At 38.3% G+C, this 21,785-nt stretch overlaps 1 protein-coding gene across 1 annotated transcript in view; it reads right to left on the bottom strand.

The window, feature by feature from the left end:
* WRN (WRN RecQ like helicase) overlaps window positions 1–21,785 on the bottom strand; it is a 141,753-nt gene that overhangs the window by 110,810 nt on the left and 9,158 nt on the right. The window lies entirely within an intron of this gene.

Genomic DNA, 21,785 nt, shown 5'->3' with positions numbered 1-21,785 from the left:
TCAATTGGAAATACTTAAGACGGGGCCATGATCACAAAAAAGAAATAGTGCAAACAGGAAGACTGATGCAACCCTAGCAGGGCGGCGGGAGGCTGTGCGCCCAACTTCAGGCGGCGCTCCCAAATGTGGCAAGCCCAGCGCCGCGCCCTGGAATGGCCCTTTTTCGGCCCTTCTCCTCCGGGAGGAACAGAAAAGAAACTCCAGGAAAGGCACAAATTGAATGCAGGGCGTCAACTCAGTCCTATTCCCACCAAAGTAGAATATAGCCCCCTCAGGCACAGCAGTTTTTAGTATACACCTGAAGATTCTTATGATGAAACAATGTCAATATGAAATAATCAAAGCAACTATTTATGATTATGGGATAGCCTGTTATCCCTACTGATATTTAGCAATACAAATTCTGAAAAAATTAAACAATATCCAGCAAGTATCCATTTAAGTGCTCATTTTCCCAAGCATAAACCCCCAAAACTGAGAACACTAATAATGTATGAAAGAAAATTTTTAAAGATTACTTTGGCAAACAAATTTTCCATACAGAACAAACTCCATCATTCTTATGCACTGGGAAGGAAAGGATTAACAGCAGGAAAGGGGAACTCACTGGCCCCACTGGGGAAGAAGGAGTGAAAGACCTCAACCACCAAATGTGCTAATGACCTCAAACTGGACGGTAGCCTTGTAAATCTATCAGTGGTATACACTAGCAGAAAAATACCAGAGTATCTATCCAGAAAATGTTAGCCAGATATAACTAACCTATCTAGGCTGCTCATCATAAATAAGCCTGGAATTCTGGCTTTATTAATTATGTCTGGAAAATGGGGGGTAGTCAGTATAGACTTAAAAAAATGCAAAACATGTGACAGAAATCTCAAGGTATTTGGGGGACCCTGAAAAGGGAGGAATTCACCTAGATCTGTTAAGCGAAATCTGTGATAAGCCATTGTCATGACTTCCCTAGCCCTGAGAGGTCTTTTAAAAGTTCAGTTTGAGACTCCTTATAAAAGTTTCATCAAAGCAAAACAGCCTATATGATCAATTATAGTTATATTAATCATCAAGCCAAGTTTATTGAGGCCAGACTTATTTTGCAAACAAATTGGTCTTAATTTGGTTATATTTGGAAGAAATGAGGATAAATTTAGAGAGAAAAAAGATTATGTTTCAATGAATATTAAATCCCAGAAATCCCAGTTTTGTTAATGGAGGTCTGTATTTACTAAGACTCACTTCCTAGATAGTTCCTGGCTGTTAGGTTATATTAATGCAAAGTTTAATTAAATTATTAAAAGGACACTCTGAGTTTGTTTTTGAAGCTTATCTCAGTAATCTTTTAGATGAAGATCAGATGCCCCACGACCTGCAACCAGGGGATTATGCATACTGGAAAAGACATAATGTAAAGGACTATCTCCAACCTAGACAGAAGGACTCTTATCAGGGACTCTTAACTAGCTCATGCATACTGAAACTGAAGAGAACTGATTCGGATTAATTTGCACTTACAAAGGGTCCCTACACTGGACTGGCCTATAGAGATTATGGCTGAACTCAAAATCACCTTAAAACAATGCTCAGAGGAGAAACTACACTCACACTAGGATGAGAGGAAGAAGACATCAGAAGTAGACAGCTAGCCCAAGATCCTGGACCTGGCTTGTATGATCCTTTATAACATTTTCTTGACTTCTTGGACCTTTGCATATGAATCAAATGTTTTCCTATCATGGGCATGATCCTATCCTAATTTTAAAAATCAATCCAGGGGCTTCCCTGGTGGCGCAGTGGTTAAGAAACCACCTGCCAACGCAGGGACACGGGTTCAAGCCCCGGTCCGGGAAGATCCCACGTGCCGCAGAGCAACTAAGCCCGTGGGCCACAACTACTGAGCCTGTGCACTAGAGCCTGCGAGCCGCAGCTACTCAGCCTGCGCTCTAGAGCCCGTGTGGCACAACTACTGAAGCCCGTGCGCCTAGAGCTAGTGCTCCGCATCGAGAGAAGCCACCGCAATGAGAAGCCACCCCCTACCCCCGCGCACCGCAACTAGAGAAAGCCCGCGCGCTGCAATGAAGACCCAACGCAACCAAAAATAAACTAATTAATTAATTTAAAAAAAATTCTTACGGGGCTTCCCTGGTGGCACAGTGGTTGAGAATCTGACTGCTAATACAGGGGACACGGGTTCGAGCCCTGGTCTGGGAGGATCCCACGGGCCGCGGAGCAACTAGGCCTGTGAGCCACAACTACTGAGCCTGCGCATCTGGAGCCTGTGCTCCGCGACAAGAGAGGCCACAATAGTGAGAGGCCCGCGCACCGCGATGAAGAGTGGCCCCCGCTTGCCGCAACTAGAGAAAGCCCTCGCACAGAAATGAAGACCGAACACAGCAAAAATTAATTAATTAATTAATAAAAAAAATTCTTACTTATGACTTTAATAATACTGCTAGCTATGTTATTTGTATTTTGCCTGTTTTACAAGATGGTTGTTTCTTGCATTACCAAATGTGTAACTGAGCCTCCAACAAAAATACATAGTTTTATATGAATCAATAATTGTAATAGTGCAACTCTAGATATGTGAAGATGGATGCAACAAGGCGGAATTTTTTTCTGGACCGTAACAGACTAGTAGGACAGGTGGTCCTTTGACTATTGTTAATAAGACCTAGTCCAGTAATAGCACACTGAGTGGACTATCAGCGAAATTTTCGCCAGAACTAGGAATCAGCCTTCCTAGAACCACAGGACGAAATGGTCATGAAATGCCTCCCAAATCATGGTCCAATTTATGACCATGAGGGGGCCCTGTCAATTACAATTGGCCCTTGCCATTGGCACTTGCCAACTACCTCTACAAGGATTAAACCATGTGCTGCTGCAACTGCTGACTTTCAACACCCCCTGAAAGGACTTCAGCGTGGAGAGCAGGAATGAGGCCCTCTGTGCTCTGGGAAAAACTGGCAGAACAGGTCTTCAGAGAGTTCAATATTTTCAGGAGACAATTTTATGAGCCCAACTCCTGTATCTCCTCATATCTGGAAAAGCACTAAAATCCTTCATGGTGACAACTGCTCCTCGTGGCTACCAAAAACCTTGTGCAAAAAATATGTGCTTGATTGCCTGTACTTCCCCTTCACCAAAATCACATATATACTGACCTTCCCCCTTAGCTCTTTGGAGCAGTTTCTCAGTTATCTGAAATGCTGTCTCCCAGGCTGTAGTCCTCATTTTGCCCCAAATAAAACTTAACTCACAACTCTCACGTTGTACATATTTTTTAAGTCAACATCAGTAAGCTGTGTAATTTAGAAAACATAAAACGGAGGAGTTTCAAAATGAAAACTTCCTTTGCGCAGTTTTTTTTTGCACACGTTGCTCAAAACTATTCTGTTAATCCAAAACCATAACATGTACTAATGCAGAAGAAAAGGACATTTTTGGAATCTGTGTGTGAGTTTGGGTTCCTCCAAAAAAAAAAAGAAAGAATATTCCATCTGCACTTGGTGCTCTTTGCGTCATTAGCAAAGTTTGGCATTGGGGAAGATCTATGATTCAGTGAACCAGAACTGACAACACAAATGTTAGTGCTACCACCTGCATTATATGTAATAAGATAAAATATATAAACTATATATGCTTTATTCATTGTAAGGCATTTTACAAATGTTAGTGGTTATTAATAAGCTTATATTTGCCACAAATCCAAAACCCTTGACAGGACAGTCAAAAGTTGATCCCAAGGTATGTGTATATACATATACATATACACACACAGACACAGACACACACACACAGGAAAGGCGAGTTTATTCTTAACCTTAAAATACATTTTTATTAAACTGGAAAACAAGCTTTTGCTAAATGCAGAGTAGATCATTTGCAAAACTGCCAGAAAATTGAGTTTTCTGAAAATAATAAACAATTCTATAATAACAACTCTAAAATCTTGGAATTCTGTAAGTAATTCATTCATACTGCCAAAACAGAAATAAACTTCAATAACTCTTCCCTGCAGCCACCTATAACGCTAAAATTATTTTAATTTAAAATGTCTTAATTTTTAGATGTAAATACCTTTTTGCATACAAAATTCTGTCTAGATGCCTCCAGGCAAAGAATTTGAAAGTAAAATTGCTTACAAACTTAACATTTGTGTCAAATTTACTTCGATCTTGGGACAGATAAAAAGCATACAGAAAAGTATAGTTGTAGAATAATTTGCAGTAGGGAAATTCTTCAGCATACATGAGGATTTTTTTTTTAAGCTTTTTCTTTTTTTTACGATTTTTTTTTTGATGTGGACCATTTTAAAGTCTTATTGAATTTCTTACAATATTGCTTCTGTTTTATGTTTTGGTTTTTTTGGCCCCGAGGCATGTGGGATCTTAGCTCCCCAACCAGGGATCAAACCTGCACCCCCTGCATTGGAAGGCGAAGTCGTAACCACTGGACCACCAGGGAAGTCCCTACATGAGGATTTTAATCATTGATCAGATAAAGGTTATTCTTGGGAGGGATCCAAGTCACTGAATAATAGAATTTTTAAATTATGTATTTAGTTGTTACATTGTTGAGTATGAACAACGTTGACACATCTTTTTCTAAAATCAAGTCTTATCATTTCATAATGCTTCACTTTGAGTCATTAAAGGATAATAAGCTCCTCTTTGAAATAAATAATATATTTTTATTTGTATTGGTTTGGACTTCCCTGGAATAATCTCATGTATCTATCCACCACTACCTGCTACTTTTCAACTTTTATCACTTTTTTAAAGGCTGGCTTTAAATAACATACACCTGGGATTTTTGTTGTGGTTTATTTTTCTGGTTTTGGTTTTGAACAGCCCAATTTGAACACATCTGTCTTTCAATAAGGAGATTCATCTCATTCACAGTTAGTGTAAGAACTTGAGTTTTCAGGACTTCCCTGGTGGCGCAGTGGTTGGGAATCCGCCTGCCAATGCAGGGGACACGGGTTCGAGCCCTGGTCCGGGAGGATCCCACGTACCATGGAGGAACTGGGCCCGTGCGCCACAACTGCTGAGCCTGTGCTCTGGAGCCCACGAGCCACAACTACTGAGCCTGTACGCCACAACTACTGAAGCACGCGTGCCTGGAGCCCGTGCTCCGCAACAAGAGAAGCTGCTGCAGTGGGAGGCCCGCGCACCGCAACGAAGAGTAGCCCCCACTCGCCGCAACTAGAGAAAAGCCCGCGTGCAGCAACAAAGACCCAATGCAGCCAAAAATAAATAAAATAAAAAATAATAATAATAAAAAAAAAGAACTTGAGTTTTCCCTTTCATTTACTTTGATTAATATTTACCTTCCTTTCTTCAGTTTCCTCTTATTCTTTGTCCACTTTTTCCAACTGTGTGAAATTACCATTGATACTCTTTTTATCATTGCCAGTGTTAAAATTTCACTTTTCTTCCATCCTATTACTCTACTATCTCAGCAAAACAGTGAAACTATATCCCTTCCCCACCAAGACCTGACGTTTGCACTGTCCCTCTACCCACCAAGGCAAACTCTTAGAATGTTTTGACTTCCCCACCCTTCTAACTACTGTTTTTTTGCTGATACGGTTTTGGCTACAGACTGTTAGTTTTCTAGTATTGCTCTTCTTTTTCAAGAATCCTTACTATTTTCTAAACATTTATGTTACCAATTTCATCATCCATTTTAATATGTTTATATAAATTTAAATATACATGTAAATGTATATATTGCTTACTATAGTTTCCTCCTCCCTTAATCTTATCAATCTTTTTTTTGTTTTTTCTGTTTGTTTTTTTTTTGCAATACGCGGGCCTCTCCCTGTTGTGGCCTCTCCCGTTGTGGAGCACAGGCTCCAGACGCGCAGGCTCAGCGGCCATGGCTCACGGACCCAGCCGCTCTGCGGCATGTGGGATCTTCCCACCAGGGCACGAACCCGTGTCCCCTGCATCAGCAGGTGGACTCTCAACCACTGCGCCACCAGGGAAGCCCCAATCTTGTCAATCTTGAATCTCCATTCTGATTCAATTGTTTGTTCAGAGGTTTTTGTCAATTATTTTCCTCAAGTAGAATATGTAGGTGATTAAGCACTGATCCCCTGCATATGTGAAAATCTATTTTTCAAACAGGTAAGAGAATGACGTGTTGGCTGAACATAACAGTCTCTCAGCAGTTTGTAGATGTTCTCTTACAGTGTTCTGCCTTTTAATGTCACAAGTAAGAAGTCCATTGTTTTTCTGATGCTTTCTTCAATTGTGAGTAATATTTTTCCCATCTGGGAGCATTAAAGATGTTTAAGGATTTTCATATTTTTAAGAGCCTAAGTGTACACTCTTTACTCTCCTTGGAATCAGTGAGTCCTTGGAAAAGACTGCTTTCCAAGTCTTTACTTAAGATAAGAAAATTTTCCCCTTGTTATAGAATGAATTGTGTCTCTCCCCAATACAAGATAGGTTGGAGTCCTAATCTTTGGAGATAGAGTCATTACAGAGGTAACAAAATCTCAATGAAGTCATTAGGGTCGTCCTTAATCCAAAATGAGCGGTGTCTTTATAAAAAGGAGAAATTTGAACACAAGAGACAAGACATGCGTAGGTGGAGGATGATGTGGAAAAGAGTCATCTACAAGCCACGAAGGCAGGCCAGAAACAGGCCCTTCCCTCACAGCCCTCGGAAAAAAAACTACTGCCAACAATCTGATTTCGGACTTCTAGCCTCCACAACTGTAGAACAATAAATTTCTGTTGAGTCTTCTAGTTTGTGGTACTTAATTATGGCAGCTGTAGCAAACTAATATACCCCTGTTACTAGTTTAGTTATTAATTGCCATAATCTATTCCTTTTTTCCTTCTACAGCATTTATTCACATTCCAGTGAATTTCTTGCCCGAATTCCTTCTGCTGGTGTCTATTTTTTCCTACCTGATGACGTCCTCCTTAATTTTGTTCTGTATTTCAAAGAGACTTCTTCCACTTGATTTCCAAGATGCTAATTTCATTCTCAACATTCTCAACTTCATTTAATAGTCCTTTTTCAATTTGCCTCCTGAATTTTTATAATGTTGAGATCTCAATTGTTAGTTTCAGAAAGTCTCTTTGTACTCTAGTTGAGTCTCCCTAAATGTGCTTATAATTTCTTTCTTTCGTAAAAGTTATAGTCTAACTATTTCAAAGATCTGTGTCAATGGGAGCTTCCTATTTTGGATGTTCTGTTGGTCTTCTTTCCCCTGATGCTGGATTCCTTGGGTGGATTGCTATTTTACTTTACACGTATAACTCTATTTACCATCAGCAGCCTCAGCTCTTAGGGTCCCTCAGGAAGCTGCAAACTGAGGGCAAAGAGACTGTAAGTCTTCCACTGAAGCACTAGGGAGGCAATATCTCTATTCACAGGTCCCCCAAGTTGTAATCTCAAGGTCTAGCCCACCAACACACTGAGCCCATCAGTATAACTCCTCTGGAAGTCCTCTAAGACAGGAAAGATCAAGTAGGCTTCCTAAGACCAATGAGTTGTTCAGTGCATTCAACAAATACCGATTTAATTTTCAACCATATTTGTTCTACCACAGTAATTCTATTGAGTATTTTATTTAGGAAATAACGGTTTAGTTCCTTTCTTACCCTCCAATTTTCCTTTTCCACCGTTTTCAGTTGTTTGATTAATATATTTCCTATTGAATCCATTGATAATACTTACAGGGACTTTAAGTTCTTTTTTGTGTAGAAATTCTTTTTTATCAAGGTTGTCAACTATTCAGCTTAGTAAGCTTGATATCTGTTGATTTTACTCAAATACATGATGACTCTCAATTGCCTGCTTCATTTAAAAATGAAGTTTTACATGGAAGTTGACAACATTTTCAAGTTCATGGCACATTCAGAAAACGAAAGTATTTTTATGGCATGCTGGGAAGGGGTTTTGGGAGTGTGAATATGAAATTTTGGGAAAATTTTATCTTCTTTATAAAATTAAATTTTTCAAACTTTTTAAAAACAAACTTGAGGGCTTCCCTGGTGGCGCAGTGGTTGAGAGTCCGCCTGCCGATGCAGGGGACACGGGTTCGTGCCCCAGTCCGGGAAGATCCCACATGCCGCGGAGCGGCTAGGCCCGTGAGCCACGGCCGCTGAGCCTGCGCGTCCGGAGCCTGTGCTCCGCAACGGGAGAGGCCACAACAGTGAGAGGCCCGCGTACTGGAAAAAAAAAAAAAACCTTGAAATCATTTAGACGGAATAACTTTTTTTTTTTTTTTTGGCTGCATTGGGTCTTCGTTGCTGCTCATGGGCTTTCTCTAGTTGCAGCGCGCGGGGGCTACTCTTCGTTGCGGTGCTCGGGCTTCTCATTGCAGCGGCTTCTCTTGTTGCGGAGCACGGGCTCTAGGCGCACAGGCTTCAGTAGTTGTGGTTTGTGGCTCTAGAGCGCAGCCTCAGTAGTTGCAGCACACGGGCTTAGTTGCTCCGCAGCATGTGGGATCTTTCCGGACCAGGGCTCGAACCCATATCCCCTGCATTAGCAGGCGGATTGTTAACCACTGCAACACCGGGGAAGTCCTAGATGAAATAACTTTTGTATGTTATGCTTTATGCTTAAAATGGTTGCGCACAATTCCTGATTAAGACCTTTTAACAACACATTCTTAATATTTTTGTAGAGCAACCATCACAAAGAAGCTTTGTTAGCACAAGTGGTAGCAAATGGTAAAAGAGGAGGCTTTGCTCCAATATACTAAAGACTCCTTTTTCACTGTTAACCAGCATTCCAACAATTCGATCCTTTAAACTGCACTTCAAGGATGCTGAAAGTCTTTAAATCTAATGCTTCTCCTTTTCTTCTACTGAGAAATACGTTAATTTCTTCTGATGATGTAAATAAGCTTCAAAAATCAATGTTTTTATATCAAGTATTTCAATATAATGCTAAAAAGCTCTGTCTCAGGTACACACTGGCTTTGCTCTAAAAATATTATTAATCCTTCTTTAGGATTCAAATAACACCAATTAAACAATCACTTCTAAAATTATTTTAACTTCACTCTGGCAAAGCTGAATTTTTACTCTGGATCCATAAATTTTGTCAGTATATGTGAATATATTAATATTTTCCACATGATCACTGCACTTTTTTTTTTACGGTATGCGGGCCTCTCACTGTTGTGGCCTCTCCCGTTGCGGAGCACCCGCTCCGGAGGCGCAGGCTCCATGGCCATGGCTCACCAGCCCAGCCGCTCCGCGGCATGTGTGATCCTCCCGGACCAGGGCACGAACCCGTGTCCCCTGCATCGGCAGGCGGACTCTCAACCACTGCGCCGCCAGGGAAACCCGATCACTGACTGCACTTTTGATTAAGTTAATTCAAGTGCTCAAAATGTCAGTTAAGGATACCATTTTTTGAAGCCAATTATTATACTTCAACAAATCTGCAAAGTAAGAGTCATTCACATAGAATAATTTGAAATTTTCCCTTTAGCTTATAAATCTTCCTTTGGACTGTCAACACACTTCAGTAATGAAATAGCTAATCAGATTTCTTCACCTAAAGCTGAAAAGAAGGTACTGTAGCAGCTTGGATTTCATTAGATTCACCATTTTTATACATCATTTAATGTAGAATTCAGAACTACAGGCAAATTTTAATATACAAGAGCTTATCTGTGAGTAAGGCAACATATTACTTAGAATATCAGGTTTTTTACCTTGAAACTTAACATAAAGCCTTCATACCTTCCTGTTATTACCAGTCCCAAATTTCCACTGTTTCCATAATATCTCATATGTTTCAAAATATTCATTTTTCACTTCATTTTTCATCCCTGGTTGGTTTTGGAACTTCTTTACCAAGCAAATAATGTCCTTCCAGGCATTTTTCAAGGATTCTATACAGCCTTCTAACTGAGGTCCATTGCCAATATTTATGAATTCATAACTGTGATGAACACTTTTTTCATTAATCTTCTGGATTAATGTTGTCTTTGTGTCCTTGACAAATCTCCAACATACCTTCTAATAGAATAATTGAAAAATGGCAACTCTTCCACTTCCTTTCCCCACTGGTCCAAACATAGTGTTCCGCATAGGCAGGGGGAACAAAAGCAGATTTAGCAAACTAGTGAGGTAATCTGAGCTTTATTCATTGTGCAATCCTGTAACTAGCTTCTTGAGCTCAATCTGATTATTTCCTTTATCAATCTCTTAAATTCGTTCTTATTTTTTGCTCAAAGACGCTTTCAAAAGTTCAGATCTTTTGTTTAGTAAAAAAGATGTTTTATGAAAAGGTACCAGAGTATTTTGTTTGACATCCCTACCTCATTTGATTTAGGCTGAAAGTGAAGAATTATGGGAACACCAGCTTCCCTAGTGGCACAGTGGTTGGGAGTCCACCTGCCGATGCAGGGGACGTGGGTTCGTGCCCTGGTCTGGGAGGATCCCGCATGCCGTGGAGCGGCTGGGCCCGTGAGCCATGGCCACTGGGCCTGTGCGTCCGGAGCCTGTGCTCCACAATGGGAGAGGCCGCGGCAGTGAGAGGCCCGCATACCACAAAAAAAAGAATTATGGGAACACCAAATCCAATTCTGAAATAATCCTTTACTGCCTAATTATTGATTAAATACTTAACTGTTATGTTCAACTCATGAATCGGATGATTTTCCAGCTTTAATCACAATCTTAGACATCACAGTGGGAAAGCAGGTATCTACAGAAATTAAATCTATTTGAATATAAAGTACTTAATATACTACAGGTCTTTAATTCCTTGGGAAAAGTTTTTTGTCAATTGTTTAGCCTGTCTGTATCATGAATATTTCTAAACAAATCCTATCCAAAACAAATTTTTTTAATTAAGGAGACTAAACAAAAACCAAGTGTACTGAAATAACTTATTTTCATTTAATTTAATAATCAAAAATTTTAAAGTACACAAAATATACTTCAGGGTAATCAAATATATTTTTAAATGAGTTTCTGAAGTTACAAAGCCTTATATTTCCTTATTGAATCAAATGAGTTGCATGTGTTCAATTAATCATTTTTAGACATAAACACTAGTTTTTAAATTCTAAAAACAAACATTATGAAATTCTACCAAAATCAGGGTTTGCCATATTGTCACATCAAAAGCCCATAATAAATAATTAAAAATTAAATAATAAGAAAATTAATAAAATTAATTGTAATCTATTAGAGAACACTAAATATCATACAATATTAGCTAATAATCCTGCTCTTTTCTATGCTAGTAGTAAAATAATGAAAATTAAGACAAATAAAATTTAAAGAACGCCCATAACTTTCCCAATGATTAAGTAACACACACGTAGCCAATTAAAGTGATTAATAGATAGGAAATTATTTAACAGAAAAGTCAGAAGGAAGTACTACATGATACATCCACAACACAACTCTTTTTGACCATGTTTACTATGCATAACCGTACATGTTATTGAACTCAAGTAGCTAACAAAAGGATCTACATAAAGAATGTTCAGGACTTCCCTGGTTGCACAGTGTTTAAGAATCCACCTGCCAATGCAGGGGACACAGGTTTGATTCCTGGTCCAGGAAGATCCCACATGCCGCGGAGCAACTAAGCCCGTGCGCCACAACTACTGAGCCCGCGCACCTAGAGCTAGTGCTCCGCAACAAGGGAAGCCATGGCAATGAGAAGTCCACACACCCCAACAAAGAGTAGCCCCCACTCGCCACAACTAGAGAAAGCCCAAGCGCCACAACAAAGACCCAATGCAGCCAAAAATAAATAAATGTATTTTTTTTAAAAAAAGTGTTCAAATATAATTTCACCTAGTATAAATCTTTGAATGTTTGCCTTATAAAGTGATTTTATGCTTGAAAATTATAAAAAATATGCAACCATCAAAATCTTGCATTACCTATAACCCATTATCACTATGCTGCAGCACAAATTGGAAGGCACTAACTTTGCTCCAGTTAACTCTTGCCAACAGTCAGTATGGACCCAGTGTTGCCAGACCTTCCAATTTTTCAAAAGAACTGGATGTTACTATGCAATCTTCCATCTGATATCAATTTCCAAGACCCAGTTTCCTGCAGGGCTCTTAATTCTAACCTCTGCTGTAGACAGATCAATACTAGCAGCTGATGTGAGTATCCCTAGAAATTTTAAGAGTCAATACCCCTTCATAAATCATCCTTTGAGTGAAATACTTGGGTACATTTTTGTAGGTGCACTACTGAATGAGTGGTTGAGAAAGAGTAGGAATATGCCAACAAATGGATTTTCCTTCAAGAGGCCCACAGGAAACAGGGTGGTAGTCTGGAGCATCTACTTAATTAGTGGAGTAGGAAGTGAATTATCCTAAGACTGGAGCACATCTCCTTTTTCTCCCCACTTCTGAGTCTACTGTGTCAACTCATACTGGCCTGGAGCATTACTCCACTCTATGGCCTCCGCAATGATGCTAGGAATGCTCACACAGCAAATCATTTACCTTCCCATCTGTAGAATTTTGAGTAAAAACTATGAACCCAGGGCTTCCCTGGTGGCGCAGTGGTTGAGAATCTGCCTGCCAATGCAAGGAACACGGGTTCGAGCCCTGGTCTGGGAAGATCCCACATGCCACGGAGCAACTAGGCCTGTGAGCCACAACTACTGAGCCTGCGCTCCGCAACAAGAGAGGCCACGATAGTGAGAGGCCCACGCACCGCGATGAAGAGTGGCCCCTGCTTGCCGCAACTAGAGAAAGTCCTCTCACAGAAATGAAGACCCAACACAGCCAAAAATAATTAATTAATTAATTAATTAAAAAAAAAAAAACTATGAACCCAGAGTGGGGCACTGGCCCGGTTCTTCCAGTCCATCAACTATCAGCATCAATCAAATGCTTTAACAGTCAAGTTATTAAAAGGACTAGTTTGATGGTCTAGTGTGAAAATTAGTATGTCTAAACAGAACCTAGGGTAAATGGAAGATAAGCCATCTTCATGAAGGCAGGCCAAGGGAGTTTCTTCACACAATACCAAAATATCCCTTCAAAATACTTCTCTAGTTTTCACACCATTTTACCTATAGTTACATTTTTAAGAATTAAGCTTACAAAAATAACCGGCATTCCCCAGAAAGATTTATATACAAGGATAGTCATCCTTGTTATACACAATATTTAGAATACATATATTATATATATAATATAGTGCAATATATAATATTTATAATAATAAAAGTTGAAATCAGACTATACATCCAACAATGGAAAAATGGTTAAATAATAAATAATGGTACATCCATAAAACAGAGCATTACGCAGTCATTAAAAAGATGTTCTTATAATTTATCAAGTGAAAAAAGCAAGTTAGACTCTAATTTCAGAAAATAAAGATGTATGTGTATTTGTCTATATGTATATATTAACATATTATATATATACACACACAAAAAAACACATTTTTCTTTTAAGATTTTTTTGATGTGGACTATTTTTAAAATCTTTATTGAATTTGTTACAATATTGCTTCTTTTTATGTTTTGGTTTTTTGGCCGCAAGGCATGTGGGATCTTAGCTCCCCGACCAGGGATCGAACCCGCACAACACTGCATTGGAAGGTGAAGTCTCAACCACAGGACCACCAGGGAAGTCCCCACAAACACATTTTTAAAGGTCTTTGGCAATGTATACCAAAATATAAGTGGTTATCCCACAAATGCAGATAGCTTTTAATTCTCTTCTTTATGCTTTTCTATATGTTCGAAATTTTCTATAAGAACACGTGTTACCTTTTTGCAATCGGGGGAAACGTATGCCAATAAAAGTGGGAAAGATTTTTTTTGTTTGTTTAATGAACAATCAAGGTTACATTTTTTTATACTATAGAACAAGAGTCAGCAAACTTTTCCTCTAAAAGATCAGATAGTAAATATTCCAGGCAGACTGTTGCTGTCACCAACTATTCAAGTTTGCCACTATAGAACAAAAGATATAAACAATACTTAAGAAATAGGCATGGTTATGTTCTAATAAAACTTTATTTATACACAGTAAAACCTGGATTTACACAAATTTCATGAAATACTGTTCTTTTTATTTTTTTTTCAGCCACTTAAAAACGTAGAAACCATTAGGCTCATATTCAGTACAAGCAGCAAGTAAGATGTGACCTAGTAGCCAGTTTGCCAACTGCTGCTATAGAACACAGACAAAATGCTCTAAGACTAGAAAATATCCAATGCTGCTGTGATTAACAACCCACTATAGCTATTTTTTTTAAATCACAATACATTCATAAAATACCTAATAAGAATGCAACTTCTTGGGGCTTCCCTGGTGGCGCAGTGGTTGAGAGTCCGCCTGCCGATGCAGGGGACACGGGTTCGTGCCCCGGTCCGGGAGGATCACACATGCCGCAGAGCGGCTGGGCCGGTGAGCCATGGCCATGGAGCCTGTGCGTCCGGAGCCTGTGCTCCGCAATGGGAGAGGCCACAACAGTGAGAGGCCCGCGTACCGCAAAAAAAAAAAAAAAAATGCAACTTCTTGGAAAAGAAAAGCTTTTTGATAAATCAGTTGCAAAATGAACCTCATTATAGTTGAATGAGTGAGCTTACTATAGGGTTAGTAATATTAGCCAATTAAATGTTAAGAGATTATCTGCCAAAATTACAAATTATGTTTTTGGTTTTTTTTTTTTGCGGTACACGGGCCTCTCACTGTTGTGGCCTCTCCCGTTGAGGAACACAGGCTCTGGACACGCAGGCTCAGCAGCCATGGCTCACGGGCCCAGCCGCTCCGCGGCACGTGGTATCTTCCCAGACTGGGGCACGAACCCATGTCCCCTGCATCAGCAGGAGGACTTTCAACCACTGCACCACCAGGGAAGCCCACAAATTATGTTTTGAAAGAAGTCATCTTAGGTGATTTTATTTGACAGCAATTAGATAGTAGGATAAGCTATCCACTCAAGCCACTTCGAGTTCATGTCAACAGAAATCACACCAATAAGATTTAAGATTTAAATTAGTAACAGATTTAGAAAATTTAAGACCAATCACAGTTCCAAATTAGCTAAGAAGGGATAACTTTTTCACCACCTAGCTTTTAAACCATACTATACACTTCTCTCTGGCAGAGTAGAAATTCATCTCAAAAGCACATTTTTCCCTTAGAATGGTGTCATCTTCTAGAGAACGGACAGACTTCACACCAGTCTCAAGAGAAAGTTGGGTTTCAGTGGATTAGCTCAGAGATTTCTTTGTTCCTAAAACCTCTAAAAGTAAGGAAATTAATGCCTACTGTTACCACAGTAACTGACTTGCCTAATTGCTTGAGGGCTAATAAAGAATCCCAACCTTTTTGAAATGCATCCCCCAAAAGACAAAAAAACACTACACTGTTAAGTTAAATGGCACATACAGATAACCATTTCAAGTCCAGGAAAAAATTATCAGTAAGTATTTCAATGCCTCACTCTGAGAGACAATTATATTGTTTAATGTGGACAAATTTTCAGTTACTACCTAAAATGGTTCAATTCTGTTTTGTTCAAAATATATGAAGGCTAACCTGATGAAATACACTGTTTTATAAACCTGATTATTTAATCAAAAATGCAAGAATTTTAGAATTATTCTAAAATTTTCTAACAAAATGTCACAAAAGAGAAGTCACAGTAAACAAGCTAAAATTTCAATTTCTCACTTTGGGCATTGATGCAAATTTTACAAATATCCATTGAGTTTCACAAAGCTTCTCTAAGGAACAAAGCTGTATCACCATCACTACGCACAAAGGAAAACTAATAACAAAGGCTAGCTGATTTTGCAAAGGTCAGCAGAGTGCTCTAGCATTAAAAATTATACTATGAAGAAGCAGGGAAGTACAATGGAAAGAAATCTACACTTGGAGTCAGAAAACCTAGGCTCCAATGTTGCGCTGTATCAAGAAAAATTATCCAAAAGTTATAAGTAAGACAAAAAGAAGGCAATATGTCCTTTCAGTGTCACAGGAGCACAAGCCCACCCAATGATTACTTCATATGGAATATACATTTATTTAACTCATTATTTACTATTGATTAAAAACTCAGACTCTATGAAGTTACATGTTAACTTGTAAAATTTTATCTAGTAAAAATGCAACTGAATTCTGTCCAGCAGAAAAGATAATCTCAAAGCCTATGGTTTTTACTGCCCTGTAGGACAGCCCTGTCCCTAAGCTAGCAATTGTTTCAAAGTTCTTTCTCCAATGTCTTTATGTGATGGTAAATTTACTGTATCAACTTGACTGCGCTAAGGGTTACCAGCCCAGAGCTGGTAAAACAGTTATTTCTGGGTGTGTCTGGGAGGGTATTTCCAGAGATTAGCATTTGAATAGGTAAACAGAGTAAAGAAGACTGCCCTCACCAATGGTGGGCATCATCCAATCTGGTGTGAACCTCAATAGAACAAAAAGGCAGAGGAAGGGGAAATTTGCTCTTTGCTTGGGCTGAGATGTCCATTTTCTCCTGCCCTTGCACATCAGCACTCCTGGTTCTCAGGCCTCTGGACTCTAAGCAGGTCTGACACCATTGGCTCCTCTGGTTCTCAGGCCCTCAAATTTGGTCTAGAATGACACCACTGGCTTTCCTGGGCCTCCAGCTCGCTGATAGCAGATTGTGGAAATTCTAAGCCTCCACAATCGCATGAGGCAGTCCCTCACAGTAAATATCTTTCTCTATATCTATATATATATATCCTATTGGTTCTATTTTTCTGGAGAACCCTATTACCTATATAATCTTTGCTCCACTTTGAACCAATTTGATCTCCTGTTGGTTCCCTCATTATTGAATTAAACAAATGTGATGTGCTCATTGTATATTTGTATGAGAATTGGTCTTTAGTTTTTTTAGAAAAATATGCTGTGACACTTGGCCACTTAGTATCCACGTGATCTTGCACAAGGCACTACTTTTCTAAATTTTCATTTCTTCATCTGTAAAATGGGATTAAATTGCCATTATATTACTTGCCTTATTATAGTACATTATTATTATATATTACTTGCCCTACTGACCACGGGGTTGATGTCAAGATAAACAGTGATAAACCTGATGTGACATCTCTTAAACTGCAGCTATACATGAGTTGGCATACTGATAGGAGTAGTGACAGATCTTTTACTGCTATTATACCTCACTCTCTTTAGTATACTGAGAAGGATCAAGAACCTATGGGTACAGAAAGAGATATCAAATCCATACAAATTAGACTAAGTATATAAATTTATCAAAAGTTAATTAAACACTGAAGTGCTTCATAGGCAGAATGTTCTTTTAAATGATAAATCCAAATAGAGAAAAGAAAATGGATTCATTTATCCAAAAAGATTTCATTCTTACGCATCAGATCTGATCCAAGGAGTACTAAATTTCAACATGCATCTATTTTATTTCTCTGTATATTACACAAATTATATTTAGGAGGTTTCCAACTACAATCCAAGTTACAACAGTAATATACATACACTCATCTAACTTTTTATGTTTGTAGATGAGAATATAGAAAAAAAATAAATTTTAAAAACTGATAAGTTATAAGATTGGATTAGTAAGTGTTTTCAAATAACCTAACAAAAAGCTTATAAGACTAAAGCAGCTTAAATGATTCAGCAATTCACTTTGGTTATCAATGTCCTAAATTTGGTTAGACACTTTGGGTTTCACCTATACAATTATGTTATTTTTACTAAAAGAGGCAGTTTCCAGTCAAAAAGTCTTTGAAATGTTAACAATGCAACAAACTTTAAAAATTCTGGGTTTGAGTTCTTTTATTATATTACATAGTTTCTGAAAATGTAACCTTGCCCTATTATTTTATCTATACTTAACCAATATACTAGCAACTACTTTATATATATATATACATATACTATATGGACACATATACATGCACATATACACATGCATGTATAATCTGTAATTTATTGTAGAAGATATAATTTATAAGGTATTCTCTTGTATTGTTTTTGAGAATTCCTTTCTACTTTTCAATGCACTAATAGGAATAGGAGGGGACAGAGTAAAAAAATTAGGACCAAAGAATCCACGACAAAACCCTCATTAAATTCCCTAATTAAAGAGGATTTAATTAATCTATTGCTCAATTTTGGCTAATCTTAATTTCGCTCCAAATAACCCAAGCAAGCAAACAAGAAAAGCTAAATAAAACCACCATTAGCATTTGGTCCAGCTACAGTAAATCACAGCAATTTTAAAAGTAGTGGGATATTTTTTTTTTTGAGAGACTTATTTCTTTATAGGCATCTACCAAATTTTCATAACTGTCAAGTATCATGTAATATATAATTTATAATAACAAAATATAAATTAAAATTTTTATTAATAGTCAACTGAAATAAAATACAAATAGAAACAATACAAATAGAAACAAATAAATACAATAAAATGCTATTAAAATGCTAGCAACAGGGAAAAATATAAAAGCCTCTCTCTATGCTGTGTCATTGTGAGAAGCCTCACTGCCCATAAACCAGGAACATGACTTTACCTGAACTGAATCTATGGCACAGTGAAGTGCTTTATAACTGAATTTCACTATCCAACTGAATAATTCATTATTTTTAATGAATTTTCTCTGTTCTGTAAGTAGCAATAGCCAGTCAGCTAAAATCAACCACTATAAACTGGGAAACTGCAGAGGAAGTTTTCAAGTAAGTCAATTTAAAACTTGCTTAGGCTGTCTATTTTTCCTTTTTATTTTTTACTCTTACTTCATATGGCCTGAGATGAAATTTTATAGGACTCATTATCAAGAGGACATTGACGGTTGCCTACCCAGCATCCATTCCACCCTGTACCCTTTGTACAGTACCATAAATTTAATTGAGATAATGACCAGTTACTCACAAAGCCAATGTGCTTCAAGACAGCGGCCCTTAGTACCAGCTCCCATGGAAAATCCAACTGATCTGAAAGTAATCCCATTCCCCTCGCCACAATAATGATTCAGAAACTCAGGCCTAAATTCAAGGCATTCCCTTGAATTGGGGGTAAGAATAAAACCTATGATCTAATTCAGGCCAATGAGATACAAGAGAAGGTGTTTAGGGGGTTTCTGAGAATAACACGTCTTGCACTTGTAAGAAAGTACCAGAAGAGATGCCCTATATTTGAGAATGGGAAGCCTGGGCCTTCTACAGCCAGTTTGCCATTATGATGGAAGCCAGCTTGAGGACGAAGCCAACACACAGAAGACAGCAAAGATGAGAAACGGAGCTATAGTAGATGGACTAAACCAGTCTTAAAGTCAGCCCTACCTCAGCCTTCAAGTTTCATTTTAATAATAAATTTCCTTATTTGTTAAGCCTGTTTGAATCAAGTTTTCTGTGCTTGCGTTCTAATACACAAATATAATTGAAAATAAAAGTATGTGGCCAATTCTTTTCTTTCTTTAACCCCTTATCTTAAAAAAAATAAATTATAACAATAAAAAACTAGCCACACAAAGGATACAATATCAAAAGTTTCATAACTTCATAGAGTTTCAAATCTTTTTAAATCAAAATAAGAATAAAATAACCTTAAATAGCAATGTAACAGAAAATTATAACTGTTGGGGAAGCTAGTAAAGTAGTCTTGTTCAGGCTTCAGAGGCGGCACTAGGCTTCTCTCTGACCAGGCAACAACCCTAAAAACTGGCTAAGTGCCAAACTGCTGAGCTACATACAGGCCAGCAGGGGTGACACCAGCATATCTTGTAAATCATTAGATAAGACAGGGAGTAAATCTGGGGGCTTGAACCTTGAGGGCCTGGCCAGCCCCCGGGGATTAGAGAACATTCCAAGACTTTCAAGTTAAGACCAAGACATTTATGACAATACCAGGGCTGCAAATTTGCACGCAGGCTGATTATTATCAGTGCTTATAGTGGGACTCCTTCGTGTAGCAAACTGAAGTCTCACCCGTGGGGTGGACGCACTGCCTGGAGCCTTTTCACAATTGGGACTCCAGATTGCTGTACCAGGGACTTCCCAGCGCTGCTTGAATATGGATGTAGGTGCTTCCCCAATTCGGTGACATATAAACCTCTGTCTTTACTATTCTTTCTTAATTAGTTATACTATTCTTTTCTTAATTAATATACTGTATTCTCGTGTTAATTCAATAAACTCTTTAAATTTTTGCTTAACTTAGTGCAGAGTGGTTATTTTGCCAGCGAATCCTACGAACCTTGAAACCAAAAGTAAGGTTTTCGGCAAAACAATAACTTAAATAAATGGGAGTGATATTTAACTTTAGGATGCAAAGCTCTGTATTGAGCAGAAATTCAGCATTGTCAGGTAGAAAGAAAAATGCAGTATTTTACAATAAGACCAATTTAAGTGTGGGAGGAACAGCAAAAGATAAAAATAGACACAGTGAAAAAGAAACTGGAAAATTAATATACAATTCTGAAAGCAACCATAAGTTTACCCAACGCAAATCTTTCATAAGAACTTCAAATTAGCCTCTTCAGACAGGGCAAGTTTACGTGAAATGAGTAAAAGGAAAAATCAGCAATCTTGTGATTGTACACCTCCCAGAAGGCAAAAGTTATCTTCCAGTCCAATTATCTTACCACCACACTCCAGTGCCTTCATTTCATGAATGAACAGCAAAAGCAGATCAGGTTCCTACTGCCAGCCATGGAAACATTCATTATTCAACAGCAGACTTCCCTGACACTGATGATCTATCACATGGATAGGGTCCACTGTGAAATACGGTGACATATGTTCAAACATTGCTCATCTGTCCTAGTCACTTTTACTAACCCGGTGTTCTAGCCCAATAATGATTGATGGGTATTCCTTTTGATTTTGCCATATAGTTCTAATGGTTCTATAAAGAAATACCATGGGCCTGTGCATTATCATTTTCAAAAAAAAAAAAAAAAAGATCAGGTGCCAATAGGTGATGTCTCATGCTACACATCAAAATTTCCAGAAGCAACAAACCTTTGATATTTTTTCCAACGGCTCCTATTATTCCTACCATACACTAGGAAGATCCCACATCTCTACCTTCTCAGCCTCAGAGAGACCTAGAGAGAGGGTGAATCTCTGCCCTGCCCTGAAGAGCTAGCCTATCAGACTACAGGTGGAAGATCATAAAATGCAGGGACAAGAACACTGGACTCAGAAAGAAGCAAAGCCTTAAAGAAGGGAAGGGAGGGAAGGTCACTGGTTCCAATTATTTTAGGGAGAATGTGAAACTATTCTAATTGCTTATTTCCCAATGAAGAAATTAGTCAAAAACCATCCTCTTTCTTAATCCTCCCACATATAAGGCATTTATCAAAAAAGAAAATCACCTTTAAAAGAGGCTGACTGCTCTGCCGTGAGGGAGGACACAAACTGATAAACCTCTATGATCCCCAAGGACAGTACTGCAGAATAATGATGGTGTTGATGATAACAATAAAAATGGTGATAATGATAAATTAAAAAAATAAAAGAGGCTGACTGCTATGACTAACCAGCTTTAACATGAGGTAAGCTTAACTCTTATCAAAGAGCTAAAGCCTCCAAAATGCTTTTCCCCCAGTATCACTTTGAGGTGATTTGATTTTATCAAATTTTATCAATTGGACTACAAGGTTCAAATACTCCTGAGATGACCAGATTCAAGATAAGCATATACAAATTAAGGTACTTTTCTATATGTGAGCAAGAATCAGGTAAAAAATGTAATTTATATCTAAATTCAAGAACAGCAAAAATGACAATCTACTGAGGAATAAACCTAATATAAAATGCATGAGACCCATTTTAAAGACAA

Source organism: Globicephala melas, chromosome 21 (genome assembly GCF_963455315.2).
Source record: "Globicephala melas chromosome 21, mGloMel1.2, whole genome shotgun sequence".
Taxonomy (NCBI): Eukaryota; Metazoa; Chordata; class Mammalia; order Artiodactyla; family Delphinidae; genus Globicephala; species Globicephala melas.
This window is presented reverse-complemented; position numbering and strand designations above follow the sequence as displayed.